The 16,821-nt window shown below is 43.3% G+C and overlaps 1 protein-coding gene across 8 annotated transcripts in view; it reads right to left on the bottom strand.

The window, feature by feature from the left end:
• Sv2b (synaptic vesicle glycoprotein 2b) overlaps window positions 1–16,821 on the bottom strand; it is a 174,368-nt gene that overhangs the window by 119,755 nt on the left and 37,792 nt on the right. The window contains exon 1 of one of the 8 annotated variants that reach the window (XM_063268675.1): window positions 12,526–12,546. The gene's annotated coding sequence lies outside the window, so the exon portion shown is untranslated. 8 annotated transcript variants of the gene reach the window in all.

Below are 16,821 nucleotides of genomic sequence, written 5' to 3' on the forward strand. Positions count from 1 at the left end.
GAAAACATAAACTAGCAGAGCTGCCCTTTGTGGGTTAAGCACAGCATTTTTCCAAAAGAGAGAAAAACTGCTGTCCGATCAATACAGCTGCCGCAGCCATCCATTCTCCTCATGAGCAGAGATGAGGCCATTTTAGTGGTCTGTGCAGTTTATAACTGTGAGCACAGCCTCTGTGATCCATTCCAGCCCATCGCTCAGAGAAAATTAGCTGCCAGCCTGACACACGACCCTGTGAATGAAGTGAGCAGCCACAGCCACAGACTCTTCACAGGCATGAAGAGACCCACCAAGCATCCAGCCCTGACCCCCAGAGCAAACATCCAAACTCCATATGCTCAGAAAGGTAGCAGCAATACTCCTGTGGACAATTTACTATGTGTTTTTGTACACATTAAGTAATTGCATTAATAATGCCACTAGTGAGAACTTCCATACTTCCATATAGCAGCTATTCTCAAGCAGTGGGTCACAACCCTTCTGAGGCTGAATGACCCTTTCACAGGAGTCCCCTAAGACCATCAGAAAACACAGATACTTATATTATGGTTCATAAAAGTAGCAAAATTACAGTTCTGATGGAGCAATGAAATGATTTTATGGTTGGGGTCACCACACTATGATATTAAAGGGCTGCAGCCTTAAGAAGGCTGAGAAATATTGGTTTAGAGGCAATGAAACTGAAGCACAGACAGATCCAAGTGCTTGCCTGAGATCTTACAGCACAGCTATGATTCGAAGGCAGAGCCTCATTGTAAAGGCCCTGTTCCTGCTACCCCAACAAACAGCGGAACTGCTGAGCTAAACTGGATGATGAATGGCTTTGGTAGTTTGAATATGTTTGGCTCAGTGAGTGGCACTACTAGGAGGTGTGGCCTTGTTGGAGGAAATGTGTCACTGTCAGGGTAAGCAATGAGACCTTCCTCCTAGCCAAGTAGAAGCCAGTATTCTCCTAACGGCCTTCAAATGAAGGTGTAGAACTCTCAGTTCCTCCCATACCATGCCTGTCTGTATACTGCCATGCTCCTGCCTTGATGATAGTGGACTGAACCTCTGAACCTGTAAGCCAGCTGCAACTAAATGTTGTCCTCATAAGAGTTGCCTAGGTCACAGTGTCTGTTCACAGCAGGAAAACCCTAAGGCAATGAATGGTCTCTACACTTCAACAATAGGTAAAGTCACCAATTCTTTTCTAACATGCCTCTCACTGCCTTATTTATACTTCAGATTGTCCCAGTGAAAATCACAGGCATATCACACAAGAGGGTGATGCCAAGTGGTTGACTGACCTACATTTGAACAAATTGTTAACTTAGCTCTTTCTCACAATTTAGCCCAGGTGTGACCTCCGTAAACTACCCACTAACTGTCCACACCAATTGACTCCACTCCACTCCCTCTCTACCCACTGCCCTGCACGTTACCACCACTTAAAATGACCTCATTTACTCTTCAGCTACCCATTTCCTGTCTACCTTCCAGTTCTGAACTTCCCAGAGGTGAGGTCTTTCTGCCTTCCTAGGACACTCACCAGCAGCCAGAACCTTTCCCATACACACACTGTCGAGGGAGCAGCTGCACGTCAACACCGTGTTCCTGTGACTGAGTCTCTTCCCCCAGCTGTTGTGAGAAAAGAGAGATGGGTGCATATTACTAAGTCCTTCTTAAATAGGAAGTACCCTGTAACTCATGAGGGAGGAGGAGGAGACGGAATTAGTCTCTCATATGTGAAAAAGATAAAGAAATGGCCTGCAGATCTCAGATGACCAATGGACCATGAGAGGGGTCATTTATAAAGCAACAGGAAACTGCTCAGGTTAAGGAGAGGATTTCAGCTAGCTTTTCTCTACACACAGAATGCCACAGCCAAGGCCCACACTGTCCTTTACTTTGCTCTAAGGGTTTGGGGACTCATGGTCATTTACATGATGAACAATCGAGTTGGATGAAGGAACATACTGCGCTCCATCTCTCCTGCTGATTGTAACAAAACCCCTGCACAAACTAGATAGAGCGACTACAGGAGGATTTTAAAAGGCAAATGATAGCAGGCATGCTGGAGAGGAAAATCCAAACACGAGGAAGAGACAGCATAGGGTGTTCCCAGGCTTGATTTTCTTTCTTCTGGCTTGCACTCCTCCAGTAGAGACCAACAGACACATCTCTTGGGAAAATTTCCTTTTGTGCCCCAAAGACCAATAAGTGGGACACCTATGGGACACTGAATGCAGTGGCTTCCTCATGTTTTCCTTCCTGGTTTTCCATGTCCCAAGTTAATCACAGTTAAGAACCTGTATCCTCACAGCAACCACATTCATGGTCAGCCACAAAAGCACCAAACCTTGAGAGAAAAATCTTCTCTTATGACCAAGGGAAAGGGAATCTTTCACCTGAGAACTGTGGACCGAGTCCCTTTAATTTTTTTTTCTTTCTGTTTTATCTCACTGTTTTAACCCAAGAGGTCTATCCACAGAAAGTGCAGAATTGAACAGAAAAAATAAACCTCAAATTTTTAGCGGGGGTGGGGACAAGCAAGAAAAGAGGGACCCTGGGAGCCAGACGGTGTGGAGATGGCCAGAAATTGGAAGAATCGAACAAACACTATATTATAGGTGAATGATTAGATCATTTCCTAGCCCAAAGTCACAAGACAAACCCTGTAAAAACCAATAGCAGTCAAGACCATCCTCAGATTCTATTCTAGCCCCTAGAAACACCCCGGGAAAGTATGCACACATACAAGATCCTGAAAGACTAAAGTGCCATTGGAATCAGAATCCACAGGCTGGAGTCAGAATTTAACATCTGAACCTTACTGAGCTGAACCTCATTGAAATTTACTGAACCTCAATTACAAATCCACATGCTCTAAAAGATTTTAACAGGGTTTGGAATCTTTTAACAACACTCAGAATATATGATATGATCTAGGGTAGGATAAATGACTGCCCCAATGTGGACTTACTAACTATGGTGGATTAAGTATGCTTGGCCCATGGGAAGTTGCACTATTAGGAAGTTTGACTTTATTAGAGATGTGGCCCTGTTGGCGGAAATGCGTCACTGTGGGGGTGGGCTTTGAAGCTCTGCCAGTGCAGAAGAGTCAGCTTCTCCTGGCTGCGGTCAGATCAGAGTGCAGAACTCTCAGCTGCTCCCATGACAGACCTGCCTGGATGTCGCCATGCTTCCCACCTGGATGATAATGGACTCAACCTCTAAACCTGTAAGCCAACCCCAATTAAATATTTTCCTTTATAAGAGTTGCCTTAGTCATGTTGTTTCATCATAGCAATGGAAACCCTAACAAAGACACTAAAACTCCTAGATCCTATGGCTGTGTACAGTAGGAGGGATCATGATGAGGTTAAAGACCTTGAACTGAGGCAAGTACCCTGGATGGTCCAGGTGACCCAACATCCTCACAGGGTCCCTACAAGGCAGAGTAGAAGAAAGAGTATACAGAAGGGAGTAACAAAAGCGCAGTTAGTGATGGACTCTAAAGACAGAAAAAGGGCCATAAGACCAAGAGAAAGAATACAGCCCTACCAACATCAAGCCTGTATAAGAACAAACTTGTTTTAGGCCATAAGGTTCATGGTCATTTTTTCTGACTCATAACAGAAAACTGAAACTCAATTTTAAATTATTCAAACAGAAAATTAGAAAAAACATCTCGTTGACTCTCAAGGGAAACAATACTCCACACCAACCTCCATTTGACTCTTCAGGGCTGTAATATGTGGTTATTGGAAGTTTGGTCCCAGTCTGATGGTGCCATGCAGGAGAGTTACATAGAGGCAGAGCTTACTGATTGGCCAAAAGACTGCCACCCTGTCTTACACAAGGTGGTGTAGAATGACATCCAAAATTGACCTCTGACCTCCATATCCATGTGCATATATGTACACATGCATACACATGAGCACACACTACTTAACTCAGAAAATTTTAAAAAGGAAAAGTAATCAAATGCCCTCTTTCAAGGAGTCCATACATCAGAAACAGGAAATCAGTGTGATAGCCTGAGTGGAAGACTCAGCCATGCCTTGCCCAACTTCAGAACAACAGAAACACAAAACCAGTGCTCAGGAATAATCAAAAGGGCCTGACCTGTTACAGGAACAGAAAAGGAACCAGTAACACGTGTCTTTCCTAGTCCATGAGAACAATGCTTGCACTTTTTTCTGAGCTGCACAATATTACATCCCTTGCTATTATTTTGATGCAACAAAGTATACTCAAGCACATCCCTATTTTTAAAAATGCATATCTTACTACAAAAGCCTATATTCAACAAAACTTGAAAATCTTCAGGAAATGGACAATTTCCTAGACAGATACCAGGTACCAAAGTTAAATCAGGAACAGATAAACCAGTTAAACAACCCCATAACTCCTAAGGAAATAGAAGCAGTCATTAAAGGTCTCCCAACCAAAAAAAAGCCCAGGTCCAGACGGGTTTAGTGCAGAATTCTATCAGACCTTCATAGAAGACCTTGTACCAATATTATCCAAACTATTCCACCAAATTGAAACAGATGGAGCACTACCGAATTCCTTCTATGAAGCCACAATTACTCTTATACCTAAACCACACAAAGACCCAACAAAGAAAGAGAACTTCAGACCAATTTCCCTTATGAATATCGACGCAAAAATACTCAATAAAATTCTGGCAAACCGAATCCAAGAGCACATCAAAACAATCATCCACCATGATCAAGTAGGCTTCATCCCAGGCATGCAGGGATGGTTTAACATACGGAAAACCATCAACGTGATCCATTATATAAACAAACTGAAAGAACAAAACCACATGATCATTTGATTAGATGCTGAGAAAGCATTTGACAAAATCAACACCCCTTCATGATAAAAGTCCTGGAAAGAATAGGAATTCAAGGCCCATACCTAAACAAAGTAAAAGCCATATACAGCAAACCAGTTGCTAACATTAAACTAAATGGAGAGAAACTTGAAGCAATCCCACTAAAATCAGGGACTAGACAAGGCTGCCCACTCTCTCCCTACTTATTCAATATAGTTCTCGAAGTTCTAGCCAGAGCAATCAGACAACAAAAGGAGGTCAAGGGGATACAGATCGGAAAAGAAGTCAAAATATCACTATTTGCAGATGATATGATAGTATATTTAAGTGATCCCAAAAGTTCCACCAGAGAACTACTAAAGCTGATAAACAACTTCAGCAAAGTGGCTGGGTATAAAATTAACTCAAATAAATCAGTAGCCTTCCTCTACATAAAAGAGAAACAAGCCGAGAAAGAAATGAGGGAAACAACACCCTTCATAATAGACCCAAATAATATAAAGTACCTCGGTGTGACTTTAACCAAGCAAGTAAAAGATCTGTACAATAAGAACTTCAAGACTCTGAAGAAAGAAATTGAAGAAGACCTCAGAAGATGGAACGATCTCCCATGCTCATGGATTGGCAGGATTAATATAGTAAAAATGGCCATTTTACCAAAAGCGATCTACAGATTCAATGCAATCCCCATCAAAATACCAATCCAATTCTTCAAAGAGTTAGACAGAACAATTTGCAAATTCATCTGGAATAACAAAAAACCCAGGATAGCTAAAACTATCCTCAATAATAAAAGGAGTTCAGGGGGAATCACTATCCCTGAACTCAAGCAGTATTACAGAGCAATAGTGATAAAAACTGCATGGTATTGGTACAGAGACAGACAGATAGACCAATGTAACAGAATTGAAGACCCAGAAATGAACCCACAAACCTATGGGCACTTGATGTTTGACAAAGGAGCCAAAACCATCCAATGGAAAAAAGATAGCATTTTCAGCAAATGGCGCTGGTTCAACTGGAGGGCAACATGTAGAAGAATGCAGATTGATCCATGCTTATCACCCTGTACAAAGCTTAAGTCCAAGTGGATCAAGGACCTCCACATCAAACCAGACACACTCAAACTAATAGAAGAAAAACTAGGGAAGCATCTGGAACACATGGGCACTGGAAAAAATTTCCTGAACAAAACACCAATGGCTTATGCTCTAAGATCAAGAATCAACAAATGGGATCTCATAAAACTGCAAAGCTTCTGTAAGGCAAAGGACACTGTGGTTAGGACAAAATGGCAGCCAACAGATTGGAAAAGATCTTTACCAATCCTACAACAGACAGAGGCCTTATATCCAAAATATACAAAGAACTCAAGAAGTTAGACCGCAGGAAGACGAATAACCCTATTAAAAAATGGGGTTCAGAGCTAAATAAAGAATTCACAGCTGAGGAATGCCGAATGGCTGAGAAACACCTAAAGAAATGTTCAACTTCTTTAGTCATAAGGGAAATGCAAATCAAAACAACCCTGAGATTTCACCTCACACCAGTCAGAATGGCTAAGATCAAAAACTCAGGTGACAGCAGATGCTGGCGAGGATGCGGAGAAAAAGGAACACTCCTCCATTGTTGGTGGGATTGCAGACTGGTACAATTATTCTGGAAATCAGTCTGGAGGTTCCTCAGAAAATTAGACATTGAACTGCCTGAGGATCCAGCTATACCTCTCTTGGGCATATACCCAAAAGATTCCCCAACATATAAAAACAACACGTGCTCCACTATGTTCATTGCAGCCTTATTTATAATAGCCAGAAGCTGGAAAGAACCCAGATGCCCTTCAACAGAGGAATGGATACAGAAAATGTGGTACATCTACACAATGGAATATTACTCAGCTATCAAAAACAATGACTTTATGAAATTCGTAGGCAAATGGTCAGAACTGGAAAATATCATCCTGAGTGAGGTAACCCAATCACAGAAAAACACACATGGTATGCACTCATTGATAAGTGGCTATTAGCCCAAATGCTTGAATTACCCTAGATGCCTAGAACAAATGAAACTCAAGACGGATGATCAAAATGTGAATGCTTCACTCCTTCTTTAAAAGGGGAACAAGAATACCCTTGGCAGGGAAGGGAGAGGCAAAGATTAAAACAGACACAGAAGGAACATCATTCAGAGCCTGCCCCACATGTGGCCCATGCATATACAGCCATCCAATTAGACAAGATGGATGAAGCAAAAAAGTGCAGGCCGACAGGAGCCGGATGTAGATCTCTCCCGAGAGACACAGCCAGAATACTGCAAACACAGGGGAGTATGCCAGCAGCAAACCACTGAATTGAGAATAGGACCCCCGTTGAAGGAATCAGAGAAAGAACTGGAAGAGCTTGAAGGGGCTCGAGACCCCATATGTACAACAATGCCAAGCAACCAGAGCTTCCAGGGACTAAGCCACTACCTAAAGACTATAGATGGACTGACCCTGGACTCTGACCTCATAGGTAGCAATGAATATCCTAGTAAGAGCACCAGTGGAAGGGGAAGCCCTGGGTCCTGCTAAGACTGAACCCCCAGTGAACTAGATTGTTGGGGGAGTGCGGCAAGGGGGGAGCATGGGGAGGGGAACACCCATAAAGAAGGGGAGGGGGAGGGGGAGGGGGATGTTTGCCTGGAAACCGGGAAAGGGAATAACACTCGAAATGTATATAAGAAATACTCAAGTTAATAAAAAAAAAAGTTACCCAAAAAAAAAATGCACATTATTGGGGTTGGAGATTTAGCTCAGTGGTAAAGCACTTGCCTAGCAAGCGTAAGGCCCTGGGTTCGGTCCCCAGCTCTGAAAAAAAGAAAAAAAATGTACATAAGAAAAAAAAAAAGAAAGGTTCAGTGTCCCAAGGATCTCTGAACTCTTCCTGCTGGGACCTAAAGCATCTCTCCTTATGCCACATTTTTTTATTGGAGCCTCACAGATGGAGCTAACACAAACCATCTACTGTCCACATATCCCTGGTGAATTTACATCCATTTCCTCTGGAGAATGTTTCCCAGAAGTCTCATGGGACTTTGATAAGGATGGAAATGGAAAAAAAAGAAAAAGTTCTCCCAAATTTTACTTTGAATTTCCAAGTTCAGCCCCAGCACCTGATGCCATGATTGAATGTGACATCCACGGGGCCTTGACCAGCTCCTGACCTGATGGGTCTCCACCAAAATCAAGGGTAACAACCAAAGAGCCAGGCTCGGCCCATGCCTGTTCTTGTTATCTGAGCCTTTAGCTTCCAGATGAGGCATCTGTGCTGCCACTTCATAGAAACCTAAAAATTCCAATTAGCAGCCCCCATAAAGGAAGTGAGGAGTTCTCCATGTGGCTCATAAACCTGGGGCATTTATGCCTGAGAACAAAGGCTAACAGACTGTTACAGCCCAGCGGCTTTCGAGGCAGTGTTTGAAGCAGGTCATTGGTGCTTCCCTGGGAATTTCTGATGGTCTCACTCAATTGATCACATCTCCATTGATCTGACTATCTGACATGGAATTTTTACTAGGAATTGCTGGAGAAGGACAAGTGCTTGACTTGACCTTGTATGTTTAAGCCAGGTGGGTCACCAGGAAGTATGATCAGCCCCCAGCCACTGGCACCAATCTCTCCTGAGCCTCTTTCCCTCACTAATCTGCTTCTGCTCCTCTGGTTTCACCGATGTCCTCAGCTCCTGTGTCTGTTTCCTAGCCTTCTGATTTTCTTGTGGTTGGGGTTTTCCTGGGCTTGAACTCCTCATGTTGGCTCCTGAGAAAGATCACTACAAAAGGAAAAAATAGGATCTCTATGGTTCTTATGGTCGACTAAACCTTTAAGTCCCAAAGTCTCTCGTAAATCTTTCCCAGGAGTACATGGTCATCAGCTAACCTCACACAAGAGACTCCCTCTCCAAGCAGTCCCTGTGTCATATAGGGTCTCTCTCTCTCTCTCTCTCTCTCTCTCTCTCTCTCTGTCACAAGGAAGAGAGCTCACTAGGATGCCCCAGTAGTATGCACTCCCAAGTGTCACAGGCCGTTGAATCCCTCTGAGACATTTCTACTAGACTCCAGCCTTCAGAGGCCCAGAGCCCTCCATGACAGGAACATAAAACATCTCTTCACAAGATCAGGGACTCCACAGAAGACCAACAGAGTCAACAAACCTGGAACCTTGGGGGCTCCCAGGGACTGAACTACCAACCAAAGAGTGAGCATGGGCTGGACCCTCCCCCTGCACATATGTAGCTGATGTACAGCTTGATCTTCATGAGGGTCTCCCAACACTTGGAGTAGAGGCTGCCCCTGAATCTGTTGGCTGCCTGTGGATCCCATTCTTTTAACTGGGCTGCCTTGTGTGGCCTCAGTGGGAGAGGGTGCACCTAGTCCTACAGTGACTGATGTGCAGGGGGTAGGCATAGATGCTCTCCCTTCTCAGAGGAGAGGGGGAAGGGGATGGGGGGAGGATCACTGTGAGGGGGAGGACTGGGAGGAGAGGGACCGCTGACATTGAGATGGAAAGTGGATAAATAAATTAATGAAAAAGTTGTTTTAAAAATCTCGTATTCCTTGATTTCCGTTTGACCTTGCCTCTCTCCCATGGAGTTCATATTTTACTCTGATGCCTATGTTAATCCATGAAAATATTGGTGTCTGGGCCCCACACTTTCTTGAAAAGAGAGAAGACAGCTTTGAAAGTTAAGATAAACAAGCGTCTCTAGGGAAGTCACATGTGTTCAAGGATTAATGAGTGAAAATCCAGTTGATCTGACTTTCTCAACTGCCAGGAACAAGAACCATCACATGATATCTAAGCACTGAGATCTGATCTTTCCAATTTGGTCAAGTGGTTTGGCTTATTTTAAATTTGTTCTTATCAACTACAACTCAACTGAAGACGTTTTGCTGCCAATGTTTATCAGTGCCATAGCCACCTTCCTTTCATGATGGCTATCGTGAGAGGAGAGGGCTCCCCTCTATGACAGGCAGTTACAGTTGAGGCATTCCCCAAACCTTCAGCATTTAGGAAAAACACTCAGGCACAAGACCCCCCAAGATACACACCCAGATCTAGGACACAAAGCCTTGTTTGGCATCATTGTCTGACAACCAGGGTCCTACACCTATGTCCATAGGAGGCCAGAGAGAGAAAACATGTATAAGAAGTTCTGGCCACACTCTCAGATTATAACAAGTAATAATTACAGTTAGCTTCCTGTGTGCCCAGATCCATGGTTAATGACTCATTGTGCATTAACCTGCTCAGATGGGCTACGGGTACTGAGATAAGCTAAGGCAGCCTGCACTGAGTGATCTCTAGGATCTGAGGACACAGCTGTCTACTTTGGACTTGGGGCAGGGGACTCTATTGTTTAGAACTCTACCTCTGCCTCCCATGTTCCACCTCAAACCCCAACGATGCCCATTCATGTGCATGGGATTTCTCATACTAACCTTCTTCTCTCAGAAGCTGAGTCCCAAGGGTAGGTCATGAAGCAGGATTTAGAATATGTGCAAACATTTAGGGCAGGTGGCTCACCCATAACAAATGAGTAGCCATGGGACAGAAGATCCAAGCCCTGTCCATTTGCTTCCTCCATCATGGCATTCTGGGCCTGCCTTGAGGACCCATGCTCTTAGATAGAAGGTCTACTAGTTTCCTGGACCTACCATGACAATAGTCAACACAAATTGTATAGTGATTTAAAACAACAGAAATTTACTTTCCTATAAATTGCTAGAAGTCAAAGCAAGGCCATTTCTCTCTGAAGACAAGAGGAAAGAATCCTGTCTTGCCTCACTCAGCTCCTGGTGGTAACCACCATTCCTTGGCAGCTACATCACTCCAGTCTCTGCCTTGTCATCACGTGGCCTTCTACATGTGCTTCTTCATTAAATCCTGCCCCCTTGTCTTACTCAATACAGAAACACCAGGATAGCCTGCCCACATTTGGTACTCTCCCCTGCTCCCTCCACCCCTTACCTATTTCATCCTGATCCTTGTCTGCATCCTTTTTATAATAGGCTGACCTTCAGCAGTCAGCCTGCTCTTCTGCTTTCTGATCTCTGATGACCCAGATCAGGCTCTGAGACTCATTCGGGCACTGATCATTTGACAAGTCCATGGTGCAAGCTTGTCTTAGCATTCCAACTCACAGCTATGAAAAACTATGTACTACAGACCACAGTGCTGATGGTTTGCCATAGGCTAGTTCCTTGAATTCACAAAACAACCAGGAGAGGTTATAACTATTGTAATCCCATTGTACAGATGAGGAAAAATGAGACTCTCAGACACACATCTACAGAGTGCCAGCACAGGACTCCATCTTGAGGCTGTGACAGTGCATCCAGAGGTCCTAAACATGCTAGTTACCACAAGAAAGTGAGATACAAGTCACTGTAGACATTGGAGAGGCACATAAACATAGTCTCAAGACTGAGTCCTGGAGCTCTGGTTTGAATGACTATGTCCCTCTAAAAATCATAGGTGGGGATTTATACCCTAGGGAAATGGTTCTGAGGTGAGAAGAGATTACTATTACTCCAATCATTTCTCTCAAGAGCTCAGAAAGTCCCTCAATCCTTCCATCTCTCCTCACTATGCAAGAACACAGAAGTAGCTATTTCTGCCACATTAGACAGAATAATACAGCCTCCTGTTGGAAGCACAGATTCTCTCACCAGACCCTGAATCTGATGGCTCTGTGATCTTGGCAGCTTGTCCTCCAGAACTGGAGGAAATAAATTTCTATTGTTTATAAATTGCTCAGACTTGGACATTTTGTGATAGCAACACAACTAAAGTCAGATAACTGGTAATATACCTCCTTGTGGCATTCTTCCCTCTTTCCTAGTGTGCAATAGAGAAGGTATGTGCTTGGTGAGACTGGGAAGCAATATAAAACTTTCCTGACATCTACTACAGCCCACCATGCCCTACCATTTTTTTAAAGCAGAGTAAGCCTGGAACTCATGAAATTTAACAGGCTTAGAAGAAAAGAATGAGCCTGGTGATCCTTTCTTTGCTATACTTACTTAGAATTTATAAAAATCATATTCTTTTGCTTTTGCGGTAGCAATGAAACATTAAGTGGCCCATTTTGGAGTATATTTAGTAAAGTATAAGATGTGAATTCACTCCTTAATGATTGAGAAAATAATAGTGCATATTTCCCCATCTGAGAAAATTGAGAGAGAGAGGGAGAGAGAGAGAGAGAGAGAGAGAGAGAGAGAGAGAGAGAGAGAGAGAGCGCCAATGCACAGCAGACTGGGAATTGGGAACAGTGTCCTGTGTTGGGAAATTCCAACAGTAACAGCAGCAAAGCCAGTGGCCTCTACCCAATCTGGCTCAGAACACTAAGCACTTTAGAATAACTTTATGATTTTTTTTCAATTTGCAAGAAGGGAAAAAAAATGGACCACAAGTTTTAGAAAACATCAACCATTACACTCCCTGCCAAAGACCCCACAAAGTTTACAGATTAGCTCACACAAGTAAATCTGTCCTGACATTCATCCGGCTAGGAACCAAAGGCAGATAAAACCAGCTTCAAAACAAGCAGAAGCACTCTTCTCCCCGGGACATGCTGCATACCCAGATCTTTGCATAAGAACTGCTTCCTTGCTTCTTGCAACACCTTGACCTGGAAAATCAGACACTATCAGAGTCTCACCGGTGGGAACCGCATCGGTAAGAATGAAGCATAACACTCTTGCTTGACGTCTCTCTGATGCATGAGAGCAGCCTGGTCTCCAGCCTGGATGTACAGCTTCACACACGATTTGTCTGATGCTGAAGACAGTGTTCACATATACCTTAACTTGGTCGTTTCCAAGGAAACAAGAGACTTGATTCAGTCCATTCAGCACTGCTTTTTGTTCACGAGCTTTAATTTCTGTTTTACCCTTCCCCAAAATCCTACCCTACTTGTGCCTTTTCTTTAGCTGTACTGGTAGAAGGCTCTACACAGTCTTCTATTGTAGAAATGGGCCAAAAAAAATCTGACTTTATTGGGACAAAGATCTGTTCCTGATGATCTTGCACTGACTTAATCAAGGCTGTTTATATTTAATTTTCCCTTAGTCTGAGTCTGATTTTGTTTATCCCTTGGAATAAACAAACAAATAAATTGCAGTTCCCAAGCTACGTCTGAAACATTATCAAGCTGCGAACAACTCTTCCTCAGAAACCACATGGCAATTGGAATCCACTCTCCTGGACCACCGTTAATGCCATCTCTTCATCTGTTAGGGTGTTTGTGGCCCTATTTGGTTTCAGTGAGACCCTGATCTGTGCTGTAAGGGATCACTAGGGCTTGAATTACCTGAGGTGTCTCAGTGTTTGTGTTCCGTGTCAGCTCAGGGCTGCATGCATGTGATGAGGCAGCCTTTGCAGTCAAGGCCACGGCTCTCATTGAGTTTTCTTAATAAAAATCCTGTGGATGAAAGGGGACCACACCCTCTCTCCAACCTCCCAGAAGAGGGTTTTAGTTTAATCACAGGACTCTCTGGAAAGTGGAAGGATAGCAAGGCCACACTCCGGCTTACTTCCCCACACTGCCATCTGTTCTCTTGTCTCTGTTCCCAGCAAGCATCTGCTCTCTGCTAGCTCCAGGCTCTGCTACTCTGCTAACCTACGGCTCAGACGTGACTGTGCAATGAGCTTTGCTGCAGTCTCTGGGAGCCGCAGGACTCAGTTCCCAAGACCAAAACTGTAATCAGATTGGTGCCCTCTTCCTTGGGCAAGTGCCCACTCAGTACAAACACAGAAGGCTGTGCCTCCCCTGGGCAGGTCTGTGGACCAGGAACAGATCAAAGCAAGAAGAAGAGCATTCTGGATTCACCTCCATGTCAACTTTAATAGCAGAGGATGAAAAAAACAAGTTTTATTCACACCTTGTTTCCCAAATGCAAATCTTAACATTTTCCCCCCTCTGGAGAAAATAGCAATAGATCAAGGTGTATGATCCAGCCTACCATGAACTGAGTGGATTGGACTAAATCAGGGGCAGGACTCTCAGAGAAAACCAACAACACAGAGAGAGAGAGAGACAGACAGAGACAGAGAGACAGAAAGATAACAGGGTCAGTATAAGACATTCCTCATCGAAAAACAGTTTTCTGCCACTGTCCTGGTTTGAGTCAGTTCAGGAAGCATATAATTATACCATTATTAAGTCATAGTGAGCACTTGGAAGGGCATATTCCAAGGAAAAACCAGCAGGCATTGGGGAGGTTTCATCATTAGACATCCCTGTGATGTGATCATGTGAACTTTCCAGCTCCATGACAGAAGTAAATCCCTCTCTGTGCCTCAGTTTCCTGATCAGAAAACAGGTAGCACTACCTTGTCCAAAGTTGAACTTAAATGTTATATTTAAGTGTAATTTTCCTCTCTTTCTGCCCCAAACACATCAAAGATGGAGAGACCTCAGAGAGCCTTAGTTCATGTTTAAAAATCAACAGTTCAATCAAGACTCCTGTCATGGATCAGAGTACATGGTGGCTGTAGACATTTAGAGAATGATACATGGAAATAAATACACTGGATGGAAGGGAGTTGAAAAATCTTTTAAAATCCTTGGTAATAGGGAAAAAGAAAGAGAGGGGGGATTGGAAGGAGGGAGGACAGAAGGAAGAGGAAAGAGAGTAAAAATTCCAGTCTTCTAGCCATCTTAAACAGTGTGACAATACCTGCTCACTGTCTTAAAACTATAGGGAATCAATAGCCCCTTGAGCCCGGAAGCTCTAGCCATCTTTGCTGAGCCCAGTCTAGTAATTTCCTTTGAAGCATTATGTATACAGTATTCTAACTCTCCTTCCCCCTATTCAGACAAGTATGAAGTTCTGCTCAAGCATATCAGAGGGGTTTCTGGCCAAGGGAGAGAACAGTGTTTTTCTACTTGTGTGTTCCAAAGCCCTTTGCCTACTAGGAAGTGATTCCAAGTATGAGCTGAGTATCTCAAAGGATGGACGTAGACCTCACTCAGAGGACATAGAGATTCCTGTGCTAAGAAAGAAGAGCAGAAGCAAGGTTTGGAGCCAGCACATCTCTAAAGTGATTCACTTTTACATCACATCTCAGGGAGCTGCAGAGGATGCCAGGACCATGCAGGACAGGACAGCTCAGTTCTCAGTGATAACCTTCAAGCATTGCCAAGCTCAACATTCTCCTAAGACGTTAAGGAAGTCTAAACGGTAGGTCTAAGCTCCTTTAAAAGCATCTGACTAAAAATTGTCTACAGCCCAAAACTAACTTCTCCACTGCTGTAGCAATTGCTGATGAACTAAGACCAATTGTTTTTCATTCAATAAATATAAATTCTCAGGCACTGGAGACCTGGCTAGAAAAGAGTTCAGTGTCCAATTGGGACAATGGCTCATAGCCAACTTGTAGGCACATGGATTGAGTTACAAATCACAAAAGTTTTCCATCCTTTTCCAAATAAGATGATTCAGACCAAAGTAGTTCTATGATACATTTAGAGTTGAGCAATGAAGATTGACAAGTCAAGTGTCCTACCAGTAATCCCACAGTCACAATAGGTTGACATTCAGAGCCATATCGGACTGTTTTGAATGTGTGGGTGGCTTCCCATTTGCTCACCATCTCTAAGCCCACAAAGGGGGAGCCCAGCAGGAGTCTGAGAATGACTCTGTTCTTTAATCCCCACTGATGCTTGTCAAGAAGCATTAGTTATGTCTTTCCATTCAGTGTGAATGTTCTCCAGAGCCAATTGCTACATCTGCTAGAGTTCTAAGTGGCTTTCATGAAAACCAATCCTATTCATCACACCTTAAGGAGAAACAGCAATTTCCTATAGGCACACATTAATTATCCCATTAGAAACAAGTTAGAGTTAATTATAGTGCCTTCCTAGTTTAAAGGAGAAAAAGAGAGGAAAAAAATAGGCCGGCAGCCAAAGAAGGCTCAACTTTACATCCATGATCAGAAAGCTATGTCCTTGTCTGTGAGATGTCTCCTTGCTGGGAAGTAGAAAATTTGAGAGGTCACTTTGCCACCAACACAAAAAAACCTCTCTAGGCATTTCCTGTGGTGTATGTCTCTTTAAGGGATGGCCTGGAGCCACTAGAAAGATGGCATCAATTATTAAGGAAGCTTATATCAAGGAATAAGGAAAACTGCGTGGCATTTTCCTGGCATTCATTTTTTTTCATTATTTATTACTAGTATTCTTCTATTTAGAGAAGACTAAACCAATTATATAATATATATATATGTGTGTGTGTTTATGATATGTATTATATGTAGTATATTCCACAGAGAGGCAGGTCACAGTTGCCCATGTTTGAATCCCAGCACTTGGAAGCTAGAGACAGAAAGATCAAGAGTTCAGAATCATCGTCAGCTGCAAAAACCAGTTCAAAGACCAGCAAGATACATGAGATCTTTCTCAAAAAAAAAAGTTGAACAGATCAACTGAAGAGCTAAAGATAATCAATTAATTAATAGAAATTGTTGAGGTAGGAGTGGGTGGGTGAGAGGGAAAGCAACCTCACAGAAGCAGGTGGAGGGGGAACTGAGAAAGGGGATGACGTTTGAAATTTAAGTACAGACCACGTACACTCCCCACTAACATCCACGTGAAGATTTCCCCTACTTTAAGTACACCAAGGAACAAAAGCATATTGAAGCGTGCTGTGATCCTGGAGCGCAGCAGCCCTGAGGTTTTTCCTTTTGGTTTCTTTAAAAAAATGCAACATCAACTAAACTCATCCATGATCTTTCTCTGTAGATCCTACAGGTGTATAAAGCACTAGCTAAGTCCTTCAATGTGAAGTGTGTTTGGTCTCCTGTAGTTTCCCAGAAGCACTGTTGGAGCAAACCCCATTGCCTCCGTTACAAAGATGCGTAACTCCAACGCTCAGAAGACAGCTCAGTACTCCCTCTTTCCCAAGAATGAAATAGCAGAAATGTTTGACCGTGACTCATGTGACTCACGCGACTA

The sequence above is a fragment of the Rattus norvegicus genome, chromosome 1 (genome assembly GCF_036323735.1).
Source record: "Rattus norvegicus strain BN/NHsdMcwi chromosome 1, GRCr8, whole genome shotgun sequence".
Classification (NCBI taxonomy): domain Eukaryota; kingdom Metazoa; phylum Chordata; class Mammalia; order Rodentia; family Muridae; genus Rattus; species Rattus norvegicus.